We start from the raw sequence: 25,728 nt of genomic DNA, 5'->3' as shown, positions 1-25,728 counted from the left end.
TCTTCCAAGCTTTGCCAGACGGACACCTTTACTGCTTCACAGTTGATTTCCTCGTGGGCACATGGTTTCTTTGTTAGCACTGTTAGCACATTCAGAAATTGGCCTTCTTATTGACTCCCATTCAACCAGTTTTACCATCAGCACTAACATAAACTACATTGTAATGATTTTCTGATGAGTTGTTCAGAAAATCTAGCCACGTGTTTCAGAGCACAGACTTTGGAGCTAAGTGGCCTCGGTTCAAATACGAGCCCTATTGCTGCCCAGCTGTATGAATGGGACCCGTTAACCGCTCCTGTGCTTTAGTATTATCATCATTAAATGCAGCCAGTAGTTCCTATCTCCCATGCATGTTATGAACGTTAGCTATTATTACATTTTATTCATTTTCTTTTTCTTATTCATACTCTCTAATGCTCCCTCTAAGATATGATGTACACAGTTTTCCAGCCCAATCTTGCCTGAATATCAGTTTAAACACCAAAGCCCCTGTTAAATTGACCATTTTGGTGCATATCTTTGTAAGTTGAATTACATCTCTCTAGAACTGTGTAACAACAAAATCTTAACTGTACAAGTGAGGAAACAGAAGTTCAGGGAAGTGAGGTAAGAAAATTTGCTCACAGCCACCAAGTGTATATGAGGAGGCCAGAGATGACAGCCTCGGCCACAGTAACGAAGAAAGGAATCTAGCAGGGATGAGACCATACAGGTGGCAGGCTGAGGCGTGGCTTTAGAACTGGCCACCGTCAAGATTAACCGTGCAAACCGGGTCCCATGGGCAGCACAAAATGCCTTGCTCTGACAGAGATGCTCAGCATTCAGACTGGAGACTCCCACTGATCCCTCCTGAGAAGGCAGAACTTTGTTTCAGACCTGCTTTTAATATTCGTAAATATTCAAAGAGTCAAATTGCTGTATACAATGGACAATCTGACTGAAAATATATTTGAGGTGGCACTCAGTTTTAAGATGACCTTCCATCATATTATGTATTGTTTTTACTTTTAATATTATTCATAAAACTATTCCTGATTCTCAGGATAATATGGATGGTGCTACCCAGTAGCTGACACCAGAGTTAAAACTTGTTCCAAAAGCATCGCCTTTTAAGGAGGAGCACTCTAAGACTGGACTCAAGATGATCCAAACTGTGGTCTTGAATTATTTCCCTGGCATCCCAAAGTCAAAAGATAATTGAGATAGGTTCTAGATTTAAACATCTTTGCTTCAAATACCATGCTCTTTTGGCAACAGTTTTTATTATGTAAATTAAGCAAAGGTCCCAAGATCAAAATTGTTTTATTAAGATATCTAAAATCTTCCCATTATAAGATAAAATTTTAATAACTTGTTCATGTACTCTCTATTTTTTAAATAATGTCTAATATAAAAGATCATTAAATAATTGTATGATTCTATTTTTATGGAATATGCAGAATAGGAGCATCCATAGTATCAGGAAAGGTCAGTGGTCATCCCTGATGGGAGCAGGGAAATGAGAGTGACTGCGAGCATTGGGTTTCCTCTGAGGCGATGACATTTTCTTGAACTAGATGTGGTAATGGCTGCATAACACTAAATTTACTAAATGTCACTAATGGGACATTTTATGTTATATGTATTTTACCTCCAAATAAACATTATAAAATATCACTTTAGGAATATTTTATCCTGTGGAAGTTAGTAGGGTTCCATGGGAGGAAAGTATTGAGGGACCAAAATAGACCCCTGTTCTCATCCTGGCTCTGCCACCTCCCAGCACTGTGGCCTTGGTAGCTGGCTAGGGTCCCCTGAACCTCAGGTACTACTGGAGCCTTTCCTAAGATCTGCTAATTCAGATCAGACACCTGGCATAGTATTTTTAAATATATTTTTAATGATTTTAGAGAGGAAGGGAAAGAAAGAGATAGACAGAAACATCAATGATGAGAGAGAATCACTGATCGACTGCCTCCTGCACACCCCACATTGGGGATCGAGCCCACAACCTGGGCATGTGCCCTGATTGGAAATCAAACCATGACCTCCTAGTTGCTAGATCAACACTCAACCACTGAGCCATGCAGGCTGGGCCACCTTGCATAGTATTTGATGTATAGTAGGGGCTTAGTAATAGGAGTGGCCATATAGGCATGGGTTTTCTAAAGTAAGAGGAGAATGATTTACAGGTTGGTTTTATTAAGAAAATTTGCTAAAAATGTGCAGCAGTCATTCTTGGGAGCCTGGTTCTGGTATATTCTATCAGTTCACCAAGCTTTAGTCCTTTATTTTTCCCTGAGCTGGAATTCAGTGCAAAGAATACTTTGACATTTAAATAAAACCAATAAGGGAAAATATCATCTACCCAAATTATTGAGCTTCTGGGACTGACATCAATATTCCTGCTTGAAAAAATTAAACTGTGAAGTAAAAGATCAAGTTGGCATAGACAATATAAAAAGGATTAAACTAATAGGGAAAACTATATTTTTGATCCATATCAGAAATAATATATATAGAACCAACATTTCTTGAAGGGGCTTATTTATCTTGGTAAAAACAGATAAAAGAATAGCAGAGCAAATATAGCTGCTAATCATACCAGCTAACACTTTCAGTGCTTATGATGCTCCCAGCACTGTCTTATACACACACTCTAAGTTTTAGTGTCATCATCCCATTTAAAGATGAGAAAACTGAGGCAATTTGAATTGTTACTTTCTATTATTATATACACTTGATGCCCGATGCACAAAGATTCATGCAGAAATGGGCCTTCCTTCTCCTGGCTTCCAGCACCGCCTTTGCTCTGACTGGAGTGGCCTTCCCACATTCGCTCCAGCCTGGAGCCTCCTTTCTGCCTTCCCATGCTGCCCAGAGGTCCAGAGTGGCCAGGGGTGGTGCAGAACACCTGCGTTGTCACCATGGTGATGATGCAAGCATCCCACCCCACTCCCAGCCACTCGGCACCTACGTATGAAAATCAACCCGCCATCTTTGTTGGGTTAATTTGCATACTCACTCCTGATTGGCTGGTGGGTGTCGTAAAGGTATGGTCAATTTGAATCTTTCTCTTTTATTAGTGTATATAGTAAAATTCTTAACCAGGATTATAAACTGAGGTCAGCTGCCTCCAGGGATCTTGGTTTAAACTACCACACAATAACTACCTCTCTAATCCATATATTTAAGTTTAGTATTGGTTAGAGGCATTTTTAACTTCTAAATTTATTTATTGATTCTTATAAAACAAAATATAAACAGAACGTAATATAGTATTATACAGTTAACTCATTACAGTCATCTACAATAAACCATGAATATTTTTCTCTGCATTCTGTATCAATTTCTAATTCTTCTGGTTAAAAATTTATAAAAAGTTTTGTTGTGGACAATAAGAATATCATATTAGATGTTAAGGATTCTCTTCACACTTGTTTCTTCTAGAGATTCTGGGGTTTTGTTTCATAAAGAACAGCAAACAAATATCAGAAGCCAATTGAGAAATGAAATATTATTTTAATAATCTTGGGGAGAGCTCTGCAATCTCCCTGAAAAGCAGATGTTCCGTTTAGGATGTCATTGGATACAATTGCAGAAAATGCTACTAACAGTGGGTTAAATTGAAGGGGAAAATAAGACATTTGGGGGGCTAGCTATATGAATCTGTGTCAGTAACCTGCTTTCTGATGTACACCCTTGCTTGCCGATAAATGTATACTCTATCTTGCCAAAAAATCCACTTATCAAACTCCTTTTTTATCTGTGATGTCTGTCCTGCCTTGCAGAACTGTTTCCCAGAATACTCCCATTTTACAGAGACCATAAACCATGAACCATAGACAATCCCTGAAGGGGCTGGTGCCAGTGCTGGCAGGCCTCTGGGTGTGGTCTCACTTCCCCATCCCAACTTCCATGGGGCTGCAAAGCCTGCTAAGGGTCTAGAAGCCTGATCCATATTTGGGGGACAAAGGAACTGAAGGGTATAAAGGGAAAGCTTCGCCCATATTCATCACTCAGGATTTGGAGACTGACGCCCCTGAGTCACAGCACTAGTGCAATCTGTAATAAAGGCTACTTTTCTGAGTGCCTGGCTGATTAATTCTCCCGACTGCCTGGAAGCTTATCTGCAACAAAGCGGTAGGGATTTTGCCATCTTACACAACAAGCCCTGGGGAGTGAGGCCGTGCGCGCATGGGCACAAAGGTGCAGAGGCTCAGTCCTGTCTTCTGGGACCTGCACAGTTTCCTTCCTACCTCTGCAAGGATCCTCCATGCGTTTCAAGATGTGTTTTCATTGTGCGATGTGTTGCTTTGTGGTTGCAGGATGACAATTGGTAGGGGCAGAAATAGAATGCTGGGGAATCAGCTAGAATTGTTAGATATCAATCGTGCTCTCTTAACCGTGATTATTTTGTTCTGATTACAGAAGCCCATCCTCCCCATTTGGAGCTGCCTATTATCATGGAAAGGTTAACAACCTGTTGCAGAAACCAGAGCTACCAGGCCTTTGTAGGCCTATCACTAAGCCTTTTAAAGACCCCCAGTCCTTTTGCATACCTGCAGGCCTTTGCAAATCTCCAGCCTGCTTACCTGTTAACTGCCCATTTGGCATATCCTTTGGCTATTTCCTCCTGTAACCTGTCCTTCTACCCAATATAAGCAGCTGGCTTATGGTGGGGTGCAGAGCAGATTTTTGTGGATGGCCTGCCACTCACCCACACGGCCGGCAGTGTTGGAATAGACGCTCAGATATGATTCAACCCTGTCTCTGCTTAACTGGCTCAAGTAGTGACAGGCAGCATGGACCACTGATTGTCCAGTTACACAATGTGACTTCCCGATACTACATGCTAATACAACTGTGTGCGAAGCCTCAAGCCTACTAAGAGCAGAGCTTTCTTCAAGCATCTTTTTATTTTATTAAGAGGAATATAATTTCCAGAGGGTTTGTTTTTCTTATTGACTAGGACTAGAGCCCACGCTGCCCTAGGTCCTGGTGCTCCCTTGCCAAATTGCTTCTGAAAGGTGATGCGGAGAAGGCTGAGGAGGAACTGGAAAAGGATGATGAGGACCCAGATGAGACCCTGTCGGAGAGACTCTGGGGTCTGACAGAGATGTTTCCCGAGAGGATCTGGGCCGCGGCTGGAGCCACCTTTGATCTCTCCCTCTGTGCGGCTGAAAAAATGTGCAGGTTGCCCGGGCAGTCTTGTGCATTGGGACAACTCCTCATAATCCCCGCTCTTCCTGTTGCTTTTGAGATGAGAAGCTGCCCCTGCAGCAGCGACAGGTGCTCCAGGGCCTAATCTGGGGCTGTCAGATGAGACCTGGGGTCCGCCTCCCTTCCCCTAAGGCCCAGGCTGTGACTGCTGTTTGACCTGTCTTGGTGGGAGAAGTTTGAAGTTCAATACTGTTGGAAAAGCTGATTTTTTTTTTTTTAAACTGCCTACGCTGACAAAAAGGCCTGGTCTTGGGCTTTTCTCTGTCTGGAAGTTTTATTTTCTATATTCTCAATGTTCTAGCATCTGGCTGCCTTTCCCATGTTAGGTAAATTCAGAGACAGTGAGCAGCTTGCCCAGGAGTGCACCTTCATATGCAACTATCCAACTCAGAGGCTCCTGGATGGGAGAATGTCCCCTACCTTGTCTCATGAAGAGACGCCCAACTTGCAGCTGTGGCCTCCAAGCTTCCCTGCCTGGCTCTGTCCTCACTCTGACCGAGTGCAGGGAACAGATGGCCCTCCGACTCCAGCACCGCCTCCCCGACTCACTGGAACAGAAGCTCAGGGTCTCTCTGAGGATCAGGAACACCATTGGGAGGAAGGCTTTGTGTTGACACGCTCACTACATGAAACAAACCGCAGCCAGCACAGTGTGGAAGCAGCCTGTGGATCCTGGGAAGGGGGGTGGGGGGTGGGGGGACAGCGGTTTCCACCGCAGGATGGTAGGGTGGAGGGCAAGCGGGAGCTCACCTCCTCTGCACATGTTGGTTATTAGACCTGTGTGTGTGTCTAAAAGAGAAAAAAGTCAGCGCTCACTTTTGTTATTAAATATTAAAAATGAGTCCAACTGAAAAATAATATAAAATAAAATAAAATGAAGGCTTTGTTATTTCTCGGGTATAACGAAGCTAACACATCAGGAGATACTTGCCAGTAGGGCCACACAGGGGTGAGAGTAAACAATCTTTTCTGCCAAAGAAGGGAGTTCAGGCCTGTGTGACTTGCAGCTCCCTTGGGGCTGCCGTTTTGACATGGCAAAGGTCAACCCCTCCATTTTTCCTTTAAATTAGCCAATCATGAAAGACTGTGAGCCTAAGCTCCAATCAAGAGTGAGGGAAGGATCATGTGCATCAGGGATAAAACCCCAGCGGATGGCTGCTCGGTGCCTGTGCTCCCAGCCCCGGCGCTGTGCACCCTCCTCCAGGAGGAAAGGCACTTCCTGGCAGCTTGGCTCCCGAGTGTGCTTTGTGTCCTGCCAGGACCCCTGGTTTGGGGGACTCGCCTTATTTCTCACACAGGGAAGCACCAGGGTTGGTCAGCAGTCATAGGGAGGGAAGGAAAGCTGTGGGCAAGAAGCTTTATTGTGGTCTACCTGGGCAAGGCAAAGCAAGGCAGGCCAACAGGATGAGGACAGGCTAGTTGAAGTAGGTTCAGCATGCTCTGGGCCTTGGGGCTACCCGCAGTTGCATGTACCTGGCCCTGGGGTGACTAGGGAAGCTGAATATTGCCCCAGAGTGTGAGAACCGATAAAGAAGGTGAGAAGCAAAGTTTATAGCCTCTGAGTTGGTTAGTTGCATATGAAAGGTACACTCCTGGGCAAATTGCTCACTGTCTCTGAATTTACCTAACCCTGGGAAAGGCAGCCAGATGCTAGAACACTGAGAATATAGAAAATAAAACTTCCAGACAGAGCAAGCCCAAGACCAGGCGGTTTTGTCAGCATAGGCAGTTGGTTATCGACATAAGGAAGAAAGCAAAAGGGAATGAAATAGTTTTCATAAACTGGGAAGCAGAAATAAGTAGCAGTGCAGAATTTCCACCTAGTTTACTGGCAATCAGACCCATGGACACACTCTAGGGAGGCTGCCCCTGGGAGGACTTTCTCCTGGGGACAGACAGGAAATCCCACCAGGAGTGCTGACAGCCTGGGACTCGAGTAATCACAAGAGTGCGACCACACAACCAAGGGGTCCAGGCTGCCTGTCACTACTTGAGCCAATTCAGCAGAGAGAGTATTGAATCATATATGAGCGTTTATTCCAGTAATGCCGGCAGCGTGGGAGAGTAGCAGGTCATCCACAAAAATCCACTCTACCCCTCCCATCAGCCAGCTGCTTATATTAGGTAGAAGGGCAAAGATTACTCGGGGAAGTAAGAATTATAGGCATGGGAAACAGGCAGGTATAAGGGTTACAGGCAATAATAGGACTGGGGGTTGCAAAGGTGGGTGCCTCCAGGACTAGATTGTTTTAGCCACAAGGTTGTCAATCTTTCCAAAATGATAGGCAGCTCTCAGAAATGGAGGATGGATTGCATTCTGATGTGAGCTTCCATGTCCCAGGGCATGCAGCTCTCAGTCAGGTTAGCATGTGCTTTCTCTAATCAGAACAGAAACATCACAGTTAACAGAGCACGATTAATGTTTCTTACAATCATAGCTGCTCCCCAATATCCTATTTCTGTCTCTAACAATAGGAACTAGGTAATGTTATGGAGCCTTTGGACACATGCAATGGAATCAGGGTGACAAAATAGAGATGCAGGGCCTAGCATGAAAACAATCAGAAAGGTAATCTGATTAGCTAGAGGTCATGAAATCCTAATGGAATTTACTGGGAGAAGGGCCCAATCCAGGCCTGGGAAAAGTTAAGATTTGGGTTGGGTAATTTAAATAGTTCTTTGCCCTTTACCTAATCCAAGAAGACATATGGAGAATTAGCAGAAGCCTCCGGCAATGCTTCTAAAGTCTGCCCACCTGCTGGGTCCCTGAGAGGGTATTAATTCCCCTTAATTCACAATAAAATCTTACCTTCACATTTAAACTTCCCCACACTTGTATGTTTAGAATTGGGTCATTGCAAAAGGACCTATTAACTTCTCCAGCAACTGGGAAATTGTACTAGACATCTAAAGAGAAATTAATGCAAACACTTCTCAACTCTTTCAAAATATTAAAGAGGAGGGAATACTTCCAATCTCACTTTCCCAGGCAGCATTACCCTAACTACTAAAGCCAGGTAAAGACACAAGTAAAGAAAATCATAGGCCAATATCCCTGATGAATATAGGTGCAAATATTCTCAACAAATTTCCAGCAAACCGAATTCAGCAGCACATAAAAAGGATGATCCATCATGATGAAGTGGTATGTATTGTTGAGATACAAAAATCGTTTAACATAAACAAATCTGTAAGTATGATACACCACATTAATACAATGAAAATCATATGGTTCTTTCAATAGATGCTGAAAAAACACTTACCAAAATTTAACACCCTTACATGTAAAAGATCTCAACAAATGAGGTATAGAAGGAACATAAATCAATATAATATAGGCCATATATGTTAGGGTCGCCAAAGGAGGAATGCATGAGGCCAAAGGGTAAGGGACTTTAAAATCCTCAAAATGGCACCAGCAGCCAGGGACAGGGAGCCAGAAATTTTCTGGCTGCAGAAGTCTCTGGGTGGGTCCGGATTCTGGGAAAGTCCGGAGGGGAGAAATAATGGTCTTAGCAAATGGGATGTGGTCTAAGCAAAATGGGATGTCCATTGTGAAGTGGCCTAAAGATCAGTTCCCAAGGGAGCAGGTATCAATTCAATTATTTGGTCAGACCTAGCAATATATATCAAACCCACAGCTAATATCATACTCTGCAGTGAAGAATTAAAAGATTTTCTTTTAATATCAGTATGACAGTGGTACCCACTATCAAGAAAATAAATAAAAGGTGATCAATTGAAACAAGGGGGTTAAATTATTTCTATTTGCAGATAACATGATCTGATATATAAAAACCCCTAATGACTCCACCAAAAAATCTATTGCAACTAATAAATGAATTCAGTAAAGTTGCAAGATACAAAATTAACTTGCAAAAATAATTTATTTTAATACACTAACAATAAAATATCTGGAAAAAAGACAATAATCCCATTCACAGTATCACCAAAAAGAATAAAATAATTAAGATTAAATTTAACTAAGGAAGTGAATGATTGGTACAATAGTAACTATACAAGACTTTGATGAAAGAAATTGAATGAGACACAAATAAATAGAAAAATATTTCATGTTCATAGATGAAAGAATTAATATCATTAAAATATGCATTCTACCCTAAGACATCTACAGATTCAATGAAAGTCCTAACAAGATCCCCATGAAATTTTTCACAGAAGTAGAAACATTCGTTTTTAAATTTATATTAAAGCACAGCCCTAGCTGGCTTGGCTCAGTAGATAGAGCATCAGCCTGCAGACTGAAGGTTCTCAGGTTTGATTCCAGTCAAGGGCACCTACTTCAGTTGCAGGCTCCTGGCCCTGGTTGGGACACACACAGAAGGCAACCAATTGATGTGTCACTCTCACACCAATGTTTCTCTCTGTGTCTGTCTGTCCCCCTCCCTTCCACTCTCTCTAAAAATCAGTGGAAAAGTATCCTTGAGTGAGGATTGAAAAAGAAAAGCACAAAAGACCTTAATAGCAAAAGAAATCCTGAGAAAAAAGTAAAAAGCTGAAGGCATCACAGATCCTTATTTTAAACTATACTACAAAACTACAGTAATCTGAACAGCATAATACTGGTATAAAAAAAGACACATAGACCAATGTACTCAAATAGAGAGCCCAGAAACAAATCCACGCACATACAGTCAACTGAAAATATTCGATGGGGAACAGATAGTCTTTTTTAATAAAGTATTGGGAAACTGAGATTTTATGTGCAAACAAATGAAATTGGATCCCTATTTTACAACAGTCACAGAAAATTAACTTAGGGAATTAAAGACTTGCATGAAGGCATGAAACCATACAATTTCTAAAGGAAAACATAGGGCAAACCTTCTTGACATTGATCTTGGCAATAAACTTTTAGATATGACACCAAAACACAAGCAACAAAGTTAAAAACAAACAAGGAGGGGTCGGGAAAATGGCGGAGGTATAAGCGGACGTGTCCTGTGCCTTGTCCTGGAGCAGATAAGGGTGAGCAGCTGAAACGGGTAACATTCAGCCCGAATAGGTAGAGGATTTTCAGCTGAGAGATTGTCTGCAGCTAGGAAAGACTGAGAACCCCCCAGGGAAAAAAAAGGACGGTTGGAGACTGCGGCTGAAGCCTCTCCTGGTGCGCCAGCTAAGCAGCGGAGACTGCGCCATCTTGGGTGGTTGTTGCCGGCATCCAGAGACCAGCTACTAACCTGGAAACAAGGGATCTCAAGCAGCGTGACTGCGTGAACTCAGACGAGCACTGCTTCTTCTCACGGAAAGGTTGGACATCCCCTAAAGGTGCGGTTTGCAGTTCGGGTTGGAGGGAGGACCGAGCTCACGCGCTCGGGGAGGAATCTGCGCCCCACAGAGTCCGCAGCCTTTGGGACCAGCGTGACCCGCGAGTGGGGAAGGGGCCCCACAGGGCTGCTGGCAGAAGGGAACGCGAAAAATGAGCCCATAGCTGGACTGGATGTAAAGGAGCAGCCTTGGACTTTGCCAATCTGCTGGCTGCTTGGTGCCAGGGGCGAGTGGGCGCGCGGGGACTGTGCGCTGAGACTGTGCTCAGACCTGGAAGGTGGAGGCTTGCGAATTCGCACAACTATCAGGCTCTTGTTAGAGTTCCCCTTAGATCCGTGCATTTGATTATTAAACCCAGCGCATGGGATTCCCCAGTTGGGGTCATTCGCAGAGCCTGTAGGGGAAAGTTCTTTTTGGGGAGCCTGGGAAACAGCGGACAGTGGCAAGGAACCAGCTCTGGGCAGTGGTCTTTCCCGAATCAGTTCCAAATACCATAGAGGACAAAACCCTACTGATAGAGAGGACTTAGAGCCTCGGAGGTAAATCCAGACACACTGCCACCCAGAGGCAGAGCCACGAACTGTCTCTTTTGCGATCACAAATAAAGGCAGTCTGGTAAAAAAATACAACCTGCCTTAAAATCAGGTCTGTGGTTTACTGCACGGAGGGACAGTGTATCGCAGAGAAGTTCAACACTCCCCTGAATGCCTGGCAGGACTGAGGCGTGCCAAAAAGAAGAGTGGAAGATCTGAAGCACCTTCACTTCCGAATATTTTTATATATTTTTTTAATTCTTTTTTCACCATTTCATTAAGAACCTATTTTATTTATTTTTTTATTTTTTATTTTTTTATCACCTGATTTTACCTTTTTGATTACTACATTTTTTAACCAGTATTATTGCTATCCTTTTACCATTTTTTCAAGGGTCATTTTATTTTTTATTATTTTTTTTTATTTTTCTTTATTTTATTTTGGGATTAGTGTTCTACACTCTATTTTCATCGTTCCTTTAGCATCATTTCTCTCTATCTCACATTTACCCTTAAGCCAAAACTCTCTTCCTCACTTTTCCCCTTTTGTTGTCCTGTTTCTCTTACCCTATTCCTGCTTTGGATTTTACCTATTCCTTCTTTCTACCCACTGTCTAAATTTCACCCCACTTATATATCTAATTTCCAATCCCTCGCTCTCCCCATACAAATAGCCTCTTCCCCATCTCTATTTCATTCTCTTAATTTTTTTTTGTTTTTGTTGTTGTTGTTGTTTTTTGGGGTTTTTTTTGGTCTTTTTGTGTTTTTTTTTTCTCTCCCTTTTCCCAATCTCATTTCAGCACTCCTTTTTGTTTTTTATTTTTCTCTCTAATATTTTTCTCTTTTTTCTTCTTTATCCCCTAATTCTCTTCGCTCGGGGGGGTCACCTTTATTTGGGGTTATTAATATCGTGAATGCATTTAGTTCGGTGCCTTGTACGTTGTGCCTTGTTGTGTTGTATTTTGTGCCTTTGAATCAGCGCAACAGAGAGAGATCTACATAACCAAACACCTTGAGAAGAGAAATCATGGTGAAACAAAGAACCAACCCAAATATGAAAGAAAAACAGGCATCATCAGAAAAGGAAGTAAACGAAATAGAGGCAATGGAGGCAAGCAACCTGTCAGAGAAAGAATTCAGAGTAATGGTCATAAGGTGGATGAAAAGAATGGAAGACCAATTCAACAATATGTGTAGGAACCAAGAGGAAATGAAGAAGAACCAAGAGGAAATGAAGAGAAACCAAGAAGAAATGAAAAAACGACATCACTGCCATAAAGAACTCAATAGAAAGCATCAACAGTAGACTAGAAGAAGCAGAGGACCGTATCAGCGAGCTAGAAGACAAGGTAGAAAAAAATACCCAAACAGAATAGCTTCTAGAAAACAAAATTAAAAAGCAGGAAGAGAGCCTAAGAGAACTCTGGGACAATGCTAAACGAAACAACATCCGAATAATAGGGGTGCCAGAAGGAGAGGAAACTGAGCAAGGAATAGAAAACCTGTTTGAAAAAATAGTAACAGAAAATTGCCCTGATATAGGGAGGAAAAAACTCACACAAATCCAAGAAGCTCACAGAGTCCCAAACAAAATGAACCCGAAAAGACTGACACCAAGGCACATAATAATTAAATTGGCAAACACCAACGACAAAGCAAGAATCTTAAAAGCAGCCAGAGAGAGACAGAAAGTTACCTACAAAGGATCCCCCATCAGACTAGTGACCGATTTCTCAACAGAAACACATCAGGCAAGAAGGGAATGGAATGAAATATACAAAGTCATGCAAAGGAAGGGTCTGAATCCAAGAATACTATACCCAGCGAGGCTATCAATCAAAATTGAGGGTCAAATCAGGAGCTTCACAGACAAAAATGGTCTACGGGAGTTTATTACAACCAAACCAGCAATGCAAGAAATGCTAAAGGGTCTGCTGTAAATAGCAAAAACAGGAAACAAAGAAGGAACGCAGCGGTAAAGAACAAAAATGGCGACTAACAAGTTTCTATCAATAATAACTTTAAATGTAAATGGATTAAATTCCCCAGTCAAAAGGCATAGGGTAAATGAGTGGATAAGAAAACATGACCCATATATCTGCTGTCTACAGGAAACCCACCTCAGAAAAAAAGATGCACACAGACTGATGGTGAAGGGTTGGAAAAAGGTTTTTCAGGCCAATGGAAGTGAAAAAAAAGCCGGGGTAGCAATACTTATATCTGACAAATTAGATCTCAAAGTGAAGGACATAAAAAGAGATCAAGAAGGCCACTTCATAATACTAAAGGGAGCAGTCCAACAAGAAGAAATAACTCTGGTAAATATATATGCACCCAATATAGGAGCACCCAAATACGTAAGAAATCTTCTGGAGAAGATCAAGGGAGAGATTGACAGCAATACAATCATAGTAGGGGACCTTAACATCCCATTATCGCCACTGGACAAATCCTCTAAACAGAAACTCAGCAAAGAAACATCAATACTAAATGACTCACTAGATCAGATGGAATTAATTGACATCTTCAGAACATTTCACCCCAAAGCCACAGAATATACATTCTCCTCAGGTGCACATTTGTCATCTTCAAAGATAGACCATATATTGGGTCACAGACAAAGTCTCTTCAAGTTCAAGAAAATTGAAATCATATCAAGTATCTTCTCAGACCACAAAGGCATAAAACTGGAAATCAACTACAACAAAAACAATCCAAAAAAATCAAACACATGGAGACTAAATAGCATGCTATTAAACAACGACTGAGTCACCAGTGAGATCAAAGAAGAAATAAAAAACATCATGGCAACGAATGACAATGAAAACACAACAATCCAAAACCTATGGGACACAGCAAAAGCAGTCTTGAGAGGGAAGTTCATAGCTCTACAAGCCTACTGCAAGAAACAAGAAACAATGAGAATAAATGACCTAACTCTACAACTCGAAGAATTAGAAAGAGAGCAACAAAAAAAGCCCACTGTAAGCAGAAGGAAGGAAATAACAAAGATCAGAGCGGAGATAAACGACACAGAGACCAAAAAAACAATACAAAAGATCAACAAAACCAAGAGCTGGTTCTTTGAAAGGATAAACAAGATTGATACACCTCTAGCCAGGCTCACCAAGAAACAAAGAGAGAAGACCCAAATAAACAAAATCAGAAATGAAAGAGGAGAAATAACAACAGACCCCATAGAAATACAAAGGATTGTTAGAAAATACTATGAACAACTCTACTCCAACACACTAGACAACCTGGAGGAAATGGACATATTCCTAGATAAATACAACCTTCCAAAACTTAACCAGGAAGAATCTAAAAATCTCAATAGGCCAATAACTATGGAGGAAATCGAAGCAGTAATCAAAAAGCTTCCAGCAAACAAAAGCCCGGGGCCAGATGGCTTCACAGGGGAGTTTTACCAAACATTCAAGGAAGACCTAAAACCTATCCTCCTCAGACTATGTCAAAAGATCCAAGAGGAAGGAACACTTCCCAGCTCATTCTATGAAGCCAACATCACCCTAATCCCAAAACCAGATAAAGACAATACAATGAAAGAGAATTATAGGCCAATATCCCTCATGAACATAGATGCCAAAATCCTCAACAAAATCCTAGCAAATCGGATCCAGCAGTACATCAAAAAGATCATACACCATGACCAAGTAGGATTTATCCCAGGGATGCAAGGATGGTACAATATCCGCAAATCAATAAACGTGATACATCACATAAACAAATTGAGAGAAAAAAAAACACATAGTCATATCAATTGATGCGGAAAAAGCATTTGACAAAATCCAACACCCTTTCTTGATAAAAACTCTCAGCAAGATAGGAATTGAGGGATCATACCTCAACATAATAAAAGCCATATATGACAAACCCACAGCCAACATCATAATCAATGGGCAAAAACTAAAACCATTCCCCCTAAAAACAGGAACAAGACAGGGATGCCCCCTCTCACCACTCCTGTTCAACATAGTACTGGAAGTACTAGCCATTGCGATCAGACACGAAGAAGAAATAAAAGGCATCCAGATTGGAAAAGAAGAAGTAAAACTGTCCTTATTTGCAGATGACATGATACTGTACATACAGAACCCTAAAGACTCCATCAAAAAATTATTAGACTTAATAAATGAATTCGGCAATGTAGCAGGATACAAAATTAATGCTAAGAAATCCATGGCATTTCTTTACACCAATAGTGAACTTACAGAAAGTGAAACTACAGAAGCAATCCCATTTACCATTGCACCAAAAAAATTAAAATACCTAGGAATAAACTTAACTAAGGAGGTAAAAGACTTATATGCTGAAAACTACAGGACACTGAAAAAAGAGATAGAGGAAGATATAAACAGATGGAAGAATATACCGTGTTCATGGATTGGTAGAATCAACATCATCAAAATGTCCATACTACCCAAAGCAATTTATATATTCAATGCAATCCCCATTAAATTACCAAAGGCATATTTCACAAATCTAGAACGAACGTTCCAAAAATTCATCTGGAATAAAAAAAGACCCCGAATAGCTGCAGCAATCCTGAGAAAACACAAAGTAGGTGGGATCTCAATACCAGATATCAAACTGTATTACAAAGCCACTGTTCTTAAAACAGCTTGGTACTGGCACAAGAACAGACATATAGATCAATGGAATAGAATAGAGACCCCAGAAATCGACCCAAACCACTATGCCCAATTAATATTCGACAAAGGAGGCAAGAGCATTCAATGGAGTCAAGACAGTCTTTTCAATAAATGGTGTTGGGAAAATTGGACAGATACATGCAAAAGGATGAAACTAGATCACCAACTCACACCATACACAAAAATAAACTCAAAATGGATAAAAGACTTAAACGTAAGACGGGAAACCATAAAAATACTAGAGGAATCCACAGGCAGCGAAATCGCAAACATATGCCGAAGAAATTTCTTCTCTGATAATGCTCCTAGGGTAATGGAAACTAAAGAGAAAATAAACAAATGGGACTACATCAAAATAAAAAGCTTTTGCACAGCAAAGGAAACCCATCAAAAAAACAACAAGAAGACCCACTACATGGGAGAACATATTTACCAATGATACCACCGATAAGGGTTTAATTTCCAACATATACAGGGATCTTATGAAACTTAACAAAAGGAAGATAAACAATCCAATAAAAAAATGGGCAACGGACCTAGATAGACACTTTTAGAAAGAGGACATACAGAAGGCAGAAAGACATATGAAAACCTGCTCAAAGTCACTAATTATACGAGAGATGCAAATCAAAATGACAATGCGTTATCATCTCACACCTGTCAGAATGGCTATCATCAACAAATCAACAAACAACAAGTGTTGGAGAGGATGTGGAGAAAAAGGAACCCTTCTGCACTGCTGGTGGGAATGCAGACTGGTGCAGCCACTGTGGAGAACAGTATGGAGCTACCTCAGAAGACTAAAATTGGAACTCCCATTTGACCCTGTGATCCCACTCCTAGGAATATATCCCAAGAAACCAGAAACGCCAATTAGAAAGGATATATGCACCCCTATGTTCATAGCAGCACAATTCACCATAGCTAAGATTTGGAAACAGCCTAAGTGCCCATCAGCAGATGAGTGGATTAGAAAACTGTGGTACATATACACAATGGAATACTATGCTGCGGTAAAAAAAAAGGAACTCTTGCCTCTTGCAACAGCATGGATGGAACTGGAGAGCATTATGCTAAGTGAAATAAGCCAGTCAGAGAAAGATAAATACCACATGATCTCACTCATTTGTGGATTATAGAGAACAACATAGACTGATGAAAAAGGACAGACCCAAAGACTGAGAAACAGCGATCAGGCTATCAATCCCCAGAAGGAAAGTCGGGGAGGGCGGAGGTAAGGGGAAGAGATCAACAGAAGGACTTGTATACATGTATATAAGCCAAACCAATGGACATGGACAACGGGGGGATGGGAGCATGAGTTTGTGTGTGGGGGGGAGGTTGGGGGTTAAAGGGGGGGATGAGGACACATTTGTAATACCTTAACTAATAATAAAAACAAAAACAAAAAACAAAAAAAACAAACAAGGAGGACTATATCAAACTAAAAAGTTTCTGCACAGCAAAAAATAAATAAATAAATAAATAAACAAACAAATAAATAAGTAAATAATAACCAGTGGAATGAAGAGGCAAGATATAGGAGAAAATATTTCCAAGTAATATATCACATAAGGGGTTAACATCTAAAATATATAAGGAGCTCATACAACTCAATAGGAAAACAAAGAAATTAATAATCTGATTTTAAAATGGTAGAGGATATGAATAAACATTTTTCCAAAGAAATCATACAAATGGCCAATAGGTACATGCAAAGGTGCTCAGCATCACTAATCATCGGGGAAATGCAAATTAAAGCCACAATGAGATATTACTTTATAACTGTTAGAATGGCTTTTAATAAAAGGCAAAGAGATAAAAAATGCTGGTGAAGATGTGAAGAAACGGAAACTCCTGTGCACTGTTGGTGAAATGGTAAGTTGGTGCAGACACTTAGAAAACAGTATGAAGGTTCCTCAAAAAATTTAAAATAAAACTACCTTATGGCCCAGAAATTCTGCTTCTGGGTACATATCTGAAAGAAATAAAATTACTATTACAATGGCATCAATGTGAGGTTATAGATGTGTTCAGTAACATTATTATAGTAATAATTTCAATCTATACATACCTAATAATCACACTGTACACCTTAAACTTGCACAATGTTATATGTCAATTAGATCTCAATAAGGCTGGGGAAAAAAATAAAGAAAATATAGTTTATTCAGATAAAAATTATTCTTGTTAGTCGAGCACTCTATGTCAGTGCCTATGAATACCAGAGCTGACAGTCAGAACAATAACAAACTGACAAATCAGTGTCTCCAGAGACAGCCTGGCTGGCTGGGTTTACATATAATTGCAGAGAGAACAGAGCTATGGCAGGAGGGTATTCCCTTGTCCATTTTGGAGACCCTTCCCAGCTGTGCGCTTCAAAAAGTGACGGAAAGCCAAAAGTGCCCTTTGTACCTGAGCACCAGTGTAAAAAGAGGAAGAATGAAGTCCACTTCTTGGCATGAGGGCAAAGACCCTCAGTAGGATCCAAAGAATAGTCTGGATTCTGATCAATCAGAATAGTTGGGTCTTTGCCCTGCAGAGAATTTGATCCAGGGATGAAGAGAGTCTGAGAGATTGACAGAAGAGAGAGAAGTGTTCTCCACCCAGAAGAGTAGTCTTGGCTGGAATTACACCTTTGAATTGATTGGTGTCCTGTGGGTAGGTTCTGCTGGTCTCTGCGTGCACCTTCCTGTTTGCCTCACCTCATTTAAGTTAGGAAAAAAGGCAACCATGAATTAGAACAGGTTCTGCTCTCAGAAGAAAGTGCCTGGTCATTGCATATGCAAATGCACAAAGTTCATTTTCAAACTGTGTCCCTCCACTGATTTCCATGGGGCTTTGCGTCTTTCATCATGCTCTGAAATTACTGACTGCTTGGAATTTTATGCTTGGAAACTGCCTTATGATCACTTGCTTAGCTCTTCAGTTCTCTCTTCAGTGTGAGATTTTGGTCTCTGTGTTGAGTCTCTATTATCAATGAGAAACATTTCAGGTCTGGATATTCCTTTTTAAAAAAATACTTCTGGCTAATGTCCAAACAGAAAATTAATCTGTACTCCCCTTGAATAGAGCCATAACGTTAGCACAGATAGTTAGCTAGTTATTAATAAGGGAGGGAGCAAAGGGAATCAGAAAATGAGCTTAAAAAACTAGAGAACTGAATCAAATATTAAGCTTAATAAACTGGGAAACTGGATCAGATATTAGGACAGCATTCCATTAAGCTTACGAGGAAGATATCATACTTTCAGACTCATTTCGACACTCCGGGGGCCCGCCGCTGCGGACACTTAATCATCCCAGGAAACAGGAAATCTCCGCAGGAGCACTGCCTGCCTGGCACTGGCTTATCTGCGGGAGGAAGGGAAATAACTACCACCTGAACCTTCTCCAAGGCTTTCCCCTTCCAGCCTACCCCCAGGGCTGACCCAGACAGTGTGCTCTGTGGAGTTCCTTACGCCTTTCCCTTAAACACAGCCTTTCTGAAAGCGCCTTAAAACCCAAATTATTTCTAGTCTAGTAAACCTTTCTGGGCAGCATGATAAGGTCCTGGTAAGATATGCTGGCCTTGCTGTGTTTAATTGGGGTGGGATACTTCTCACAGGTTGTCAGGTGTACCATCCATTCATACTCATGACAAATAGTTTTTCAGAAGAAGGGGCAGATCTAGAGAGCAGAGACAGACTAACTGAACTGGAGAAGCCGGCGGGGGGGGGGGGGGTGGGGAACAGGGGAGTAAGTCAGGGTGTGGGACTAGAGGGAGTACCTGAAGATGAGGGTGCCTTTGTGAAAGGAGGTGGCACTTCGTTTCTTCCATTTGACCTTCTCTCCTTTCCTTCCTTTTGATTCCAGCTGGCCTTGTCTAGCCTAGGAGCACCTACTCACCTGCTGCCCCTTCCCTTCCATGGCTATTCCGCAGTCATTATACCCTCAGCACAGTTAGCTTCTGGGGAGCGTCACACAGTCTTAGGAACAAAGCCTCGAGTCTGCTGATCATAAAAGCAGAGATTCGGTCAAACTAAAGATAACATCTAGACTTCAGTTTTGTTTCAGCTCCAGGCCCCAAATCGGAGCCACCCCACCTACCACCCCCTCACAAACGAGACTGCAAGACGCCGTGACTGACATCAGCAACAGATGCAATGATCTACTACCCCTACCCTAGCTCCAACCAATCAATAGAGCCCGTAACCCTGACCATGACCTTAACCCCCTCAGTCCCCTATAAAAGGCATCCCCTAGAAACCATTGGAGAGCCAGGCCTGAGGGCTCTCACTTAGCTGTTGTGAGAAATGCTCACCTGTCTGAATTCAAGTAACGGAATTGGAGAGAGAAGTATGGCGAAAATGAGACTTTTAATACGTTCTGGCAGGAGCGGGTGTCCGGTGGAACAGGCACGCAGAGTAGCGATCACAGGCTATTTTATCCTAGGTGCAAGAGTCCCTCCTCCCATTGGCTGAGTACTATGGGGCTGATAGTTTCCCCCATACTCCACCTAGGTCTTATTGTCTCCTAGGCAGTGGTCGGCAAACTCACTAGTCAACAGAGCCAAGTATCAACAGGACAACGATTGAAACTTCTTTTGAGAGCCAAATTTTTTAAACTTAAACTATATAGGTAGGTACATTGTTATGAACTTAATTAGGGTACTCCTAAGGCTTAGGAAGAGCCACACTCAAGGGGCCAAAGAGCCGCATGTGGCTCGCGAGCCGCAGTTTGCCAACCACGGTCCTGGTGAGCCATTAAAAAAAATGGGGGGGGGGGGGCGTGCTGAGGCCTTTCTAGTTGTCTCCAACTCCGTGTCTAGTTGAGGCAGGGCGCAAGGTGTTTCTTCCTGGGCGCCTCGAAGGTTTCTACAGTGATGCTGGCTCACATACACAGTTCTTTTGTTCTTATACCCTCTCCCCTCCTGCCGACATTCTGTTTGCCCAGGGGAAATTCAGTCACCGTTTCCGTTTCAAGTTGACTATGCTGAAGATGGACCACACAGGCCTACTTCCTACACCTGTGACTCTGGGCTTGGTGCCTTTCTCTTAAATAAACCTTCTTTTTCCTTGTTGCAAACTCCTGTTCGTATTTGGTTAGGCCTGGATGCATGCAGGCAAGCAAACCCCTTTAGTTCTGTAACACTGGTACAGCTGAGAGAAGTCCTGAATACAAAGCCTTGAAAGGAGGTAGGAGAGAGAGGAAGGAAGCGTGGAGTGGAGGAGGGAGTGGAGGAAAGAAGAATTCAGAACGGAAGGGCTAAAGGACCCGAAAGCAAGAGACCGGCGTCCACTGTGGCTACCGGCCAGCGCTCTGCCTGCAGGGCATTTGTGCAGAAGCTGCACTGCCTCGGCCTTCCAGGGTGCAGAGCCGCGTCCTTCCCCTGATTAGAGGAGAGCGGGTCCTGGGAGGGGCAGAATTTTGATAACACCAACATAGTTAATTATGTTGCTTAATCACTTAAGAGTGTTTAATTAACTGGCTTAGTTTTGCTCTGTCAATCTGGGCGCATGTATTAAATGCAAGGCACCCTGCTAAGGCTCTGAGGCAGCTGAATGCATCCAGTCTTCAGGATTTGTACCTGAAGGAAGCAGCTGCTGCTTTTATTTCCTCTTCGTGACTGTGACTTAAACTCACTGTGTGTGGGGGTGGGTGGGGGTGGGGGGGTTAGTGCAGGAAGAAGACAACTGGCACGTCAGGGGGCCTGCGTTTAGGGCTGGCTCAGCCACCCAGGCCCCCTGACAGGGGGAGTGGCCTCCCCTCTGATGACCAGTCTTCTGGTGCAGACAATATACACATCAACTGTGCTCTTCCCTCCCGTGCCGGCATTCCTGGAGTCTGTGATGCTGTGCTCAGACATCTACAAAGTCAACAACAAGAAGAAATAACATAGATTCACACTGTTTGGAGGATCCTCAGGCAAAATCACCAAAGTTTCCTTTAAAACCTCACAGCCATGTAGGTTTCTCCCTGCTCAGAGGGTCAGGTTAAAATTCTGGATACAGCCCTAGCTGGTTTGGCTCAGTGGATAGAGCAGTGATGGCGAACCTTTTGAGCTCAGAGTGTCAGCATTTTGAAAAACCCTAACTTAACTCTGGTGCCATGTCATATATAGGATTTTTTTTTGATATTTGCAACCATAGTAAAACAAGGACTTACATTTTTTATATTTATTTTATATATTTAAATGCCATTTAACAAAGAAAAATCAACCAAAACAATGAGTTCGTGTGTCACCTCTGACACACGTGTCATAGGTTCACCATCACTGGGATGGAGCGTCAGCCTGCGGACTGAAGGGTACCAGGTTTGGTTCCAGTCAAGGGCACATGCCTGGGTTGTGGGCTCGATCTCCAATAGGGGGCGTGCAGGAGGCAGGCAATCAATGATTCTCTCTCATCATTGATGTTTCTATATCTCTCTCCCTCTCCCTTCCTCTCTGAAATCAATAATATATATATATGTATATATATATATATATATTATTGATTATGTATACATTATATATTATATATATATATGAAAAAATAAGTTGGACTTCAAAAGAATTAAGAACTTTTGTGCATCAAAGAACACTCAACAGAGTGAAATGACAACCTATAGAATGGGAGAAAATATCTGCAAATCATATATTTGATAAGGGATTGATTGGCAAAATATATATTTTAAAAAACTCCTAAAATTGAATAACAGAAAACAAAAAAAACACTGAAAAAAAATACAATTTTGCTGTATAAAGATTTTTAAAATAAAATGTAAAATGTATTTTGTATGTCATCCTTTTAATTTTTTTAAATTTTTCGTTCTATATGAAATAAAATTCAAACTTTAAGACAACCTTTCCTTCTCCACCTTTTGTCACTTCTCTTAGCATAGAATCATCAACAGGCAGTTAATAAATATTTGTGTGACTTATGCCACATATTTTACATTCATATTTTAACAAATGGAAACACCTTTTTTCCATTTTCTTGTTAAGAAATTCATTTGTTTTTCCTGAAAAAAAAAAAAAAGTCCTTTACTTCCCCCAGAGAAGCATCATCTGCTATCATTTTTCCAGAAGAAAATTCATAGACCATACTGAGATAGTATTGTTGGAGCTCTTTTTGTTTTGGTTTGTTTGGTTTGGTTTGATTTGCATTTGTTTTTATTTTGTCTGTTTTTTTTTAAGGAACGTGGAGGCCTGACTTGTTTTCAGAATCTCTGTCTGGGTTAGATGAAGCAGGGAGTGGAAGGGAAACTTAGCGTTGGTCTCTAGAGGTTAGGTATCTAATTCAAGATGAGAGAGGAAAACCAAGTAAAGGCATTGAAAGCAAAAAGAACAGCATGCGCAAACTCACGTGAACCTAGAGGCAATTCGGCAACAATGAAATGAAGACTGGCGTACTGGTAGAGATAGGTGGGAGGAAGGAAAATGGGAGAGGAGCTGAAATATGGGGTGCATGTTGAGAGAAACTAGATAACAAAGCCCCTTATGAACCACACCAAATAATTTAATTTATACCTAAATATGACAAGCAACTGATCAGATGTTCACATGAGGTTACTCTGGCAACAGTTTGAATGATGGACTAAAGAGGTGGTCAGACTGAAGGAAGGAGATCAACAAGAGTTCAGCTAAGAAGCAAGTACTTGAGAGAGAAGTGACAATCCAGTTGACGCAAAGGCAACAAGTATGGATAAAATGTAGGTGGTCCAATGGACAGGCCTTAGTAACTGACCACCTGTGGGAGATTACACTGGAGACTACTGGGGTGTTTGCCACATTCTCAGCTTAATCGTCAGCACTGAGATGGGGAAAGAGGGTGGGAGTATTGGAGTGGCTTCCTAGAGGGAAGTAGGGGGCCCAGGCCAATACATTTAGGCAAAGATGCCCAATCTCTTGGCTTACTCTACTGAACTCGCCTGAATAAAGCTTTTTCTCTGAAGCAATAACTTTCTGTCAAGTCCACCTTTGAACTCTTTCTATTGCAAAGCCATGGAGAAAGACTAACTCTGTGTTGAAGGTCTGGATTGCTGATGCAGGTACATTTCTTCCAGGAGAACTCCAGTCTCCTAAAAATGCACTAGCATTATCAAGGCAGCCTCTAATATGAGGGAACCTGCCTCCAGTCTCCAAGGACCGCTGAGTATGCCTGGGGAACACGTCCTGACCAAGTCCTATCTGCGTGTTCCTCTAAGCCAGTTTCAGTGTCAACACCCTAAATCTAGAACCTCAGCGTTTCCATGTGTCACTATTGCATCTTCACTTTTTCTCTCTAACATCACAGTTTTCTTCCCTGGTGACTCACCTCTTTTCCCTGGGTCAGATACTAGTATGTCGCCCTGACTATGTGACTAAACTGCCTAATTTCTTGATGTTCTGGTGACGAGATGTTGTTGTAGGCGGAAAGCTTGGCGCTATAATGGATGCGGCTACCACACTCAGCAGCACTGTCTGGGGTGACGAAATAAGACTGCCTGTTACTCTGTGTATGAACACAGGCTGATCCCTCATGGCACCTGGGAAGTGTTTACTCCTGCAGACAAGGGAGCCTAGGGGGCTGGGCCCTGGGGCATTCCAGAGATGGGAGTCTCAGCAGGACCTACCTTTTCCTCTCTGGTCCCCTGGAACAAGCACCAGGGGCTCAGTCGCAGCCTCTCATCCTCTCCCTATGTAATGATGATAATAATAACAACAACAATGATAATGGGTATTTGTTAAGGCCTCATTAGCACCAAACCCATGCAACATGTCTCACAATCACTTGCCCAGACCCTGAAAATGTGCTGGGAGTGGTTGCCTATCAAGAGATGTGTCGTGTCCCCATTTCTAAAATTTCCCTGGCTCTCTTGCTATCTACCTGTCGAGACATCGACATTGCTGCTCCAATTTCCCCTGGCTCACCGTCGCGTTTTTACATATGCACCTCAATTCCTGCCTCAGGGGCCACTACTCTAATTGTTTCCTTCAACCCTGGCCAATCCACTCTACCTGACATAGTCCTGAGACCACGTACATTGTTGTTGCGAGTAAAACTCTATCCACCACCCAGGATATCTCTAGCTTATAATAAAATTTAAATTACATTTAATTTATACTGTTATTAATAAATGTAAATGGAATTAAGTTTATATTTAATTATAATTGTTACTATATTATAAACATAATTTTAATAAATTTATAATTAGTTTTTAAATCTAAACTCATCATTTCCTACTTAATTCATTGTATCTATATTCTATGCTCTTGAGATTATTTATGTGCATTGCATCTACATTTTGGAAATACATATAATGGTGTTCTAGTGTGCATCTCTTCCCAGCACTGCGTCCACTGACATCACATTAAAAACTTAAATTTAGCCATGGAGCCCTGGCCAGTGTGGCTCAGTTGGTTGGAATATAGACCAGTGCATCAAAGATTCTGGGTTCAATTCCTCTTCAGGACATATATTTAGGTTTTAGGTTCCATCTCTGGTTGGGGCAAGTGCGGGAGACAACTGATTGATGTTTCTCTCTCACATCGATGTGTCTCTCACTATCTCTCTCCTCCCTTCTTTACTCTCTAAAAATAAATAAATAAATACAAACGTATTCTCAGGTGAGGATTTTTTAAAGAAAATCAGCCATGGATACATTTATATCAGGGAAAGAGATAAATCCTACAAATCAAGACTTGGTTTAGCCCTGGCCAGTGTGGTGCAGTGGATTGAGCACCGTCCCATACACCAAGAGGTCACTGATTCAATTCCCAGTCAGGGCACCTGCCTGGGTTGTGGGCTTAATCACCAGTACAGGGCATGCAGGAGGCAGCTGATTGATGTTTCTCTCTCACATGGATGTGTCTTTTAGATCAATGTTTCTATCTCTCTCCTTCTCCCTTCCTTTCTCTAAAATCAATAAGAATATTTTTTAATTGGTTTATTGTTTTTGGCTACACCAGGGATCACCAAACTAAAACAAATGGGTCAAATCTGGCCCATAAGCCAATAATCAGTTTTATATTTTCAAATGATTATAAACTAAAGGCAAAGAACATGCTACTTAGTCAGACCTTTCGT

Source organism: Myotis nattereri (assembly GCF_964212035.1).
Source record: "Myotis nattereri genome assembly, chromosome: 7".
Lineage (NCBI taxonomy): Eukaryota > Metazoa > Chordata > Mammalia > Chiroptera > Vespertilionidae > Myotis > Myotis nattereri.
This window is presented reverse-complemented; position numbering follows the sequence as displayed.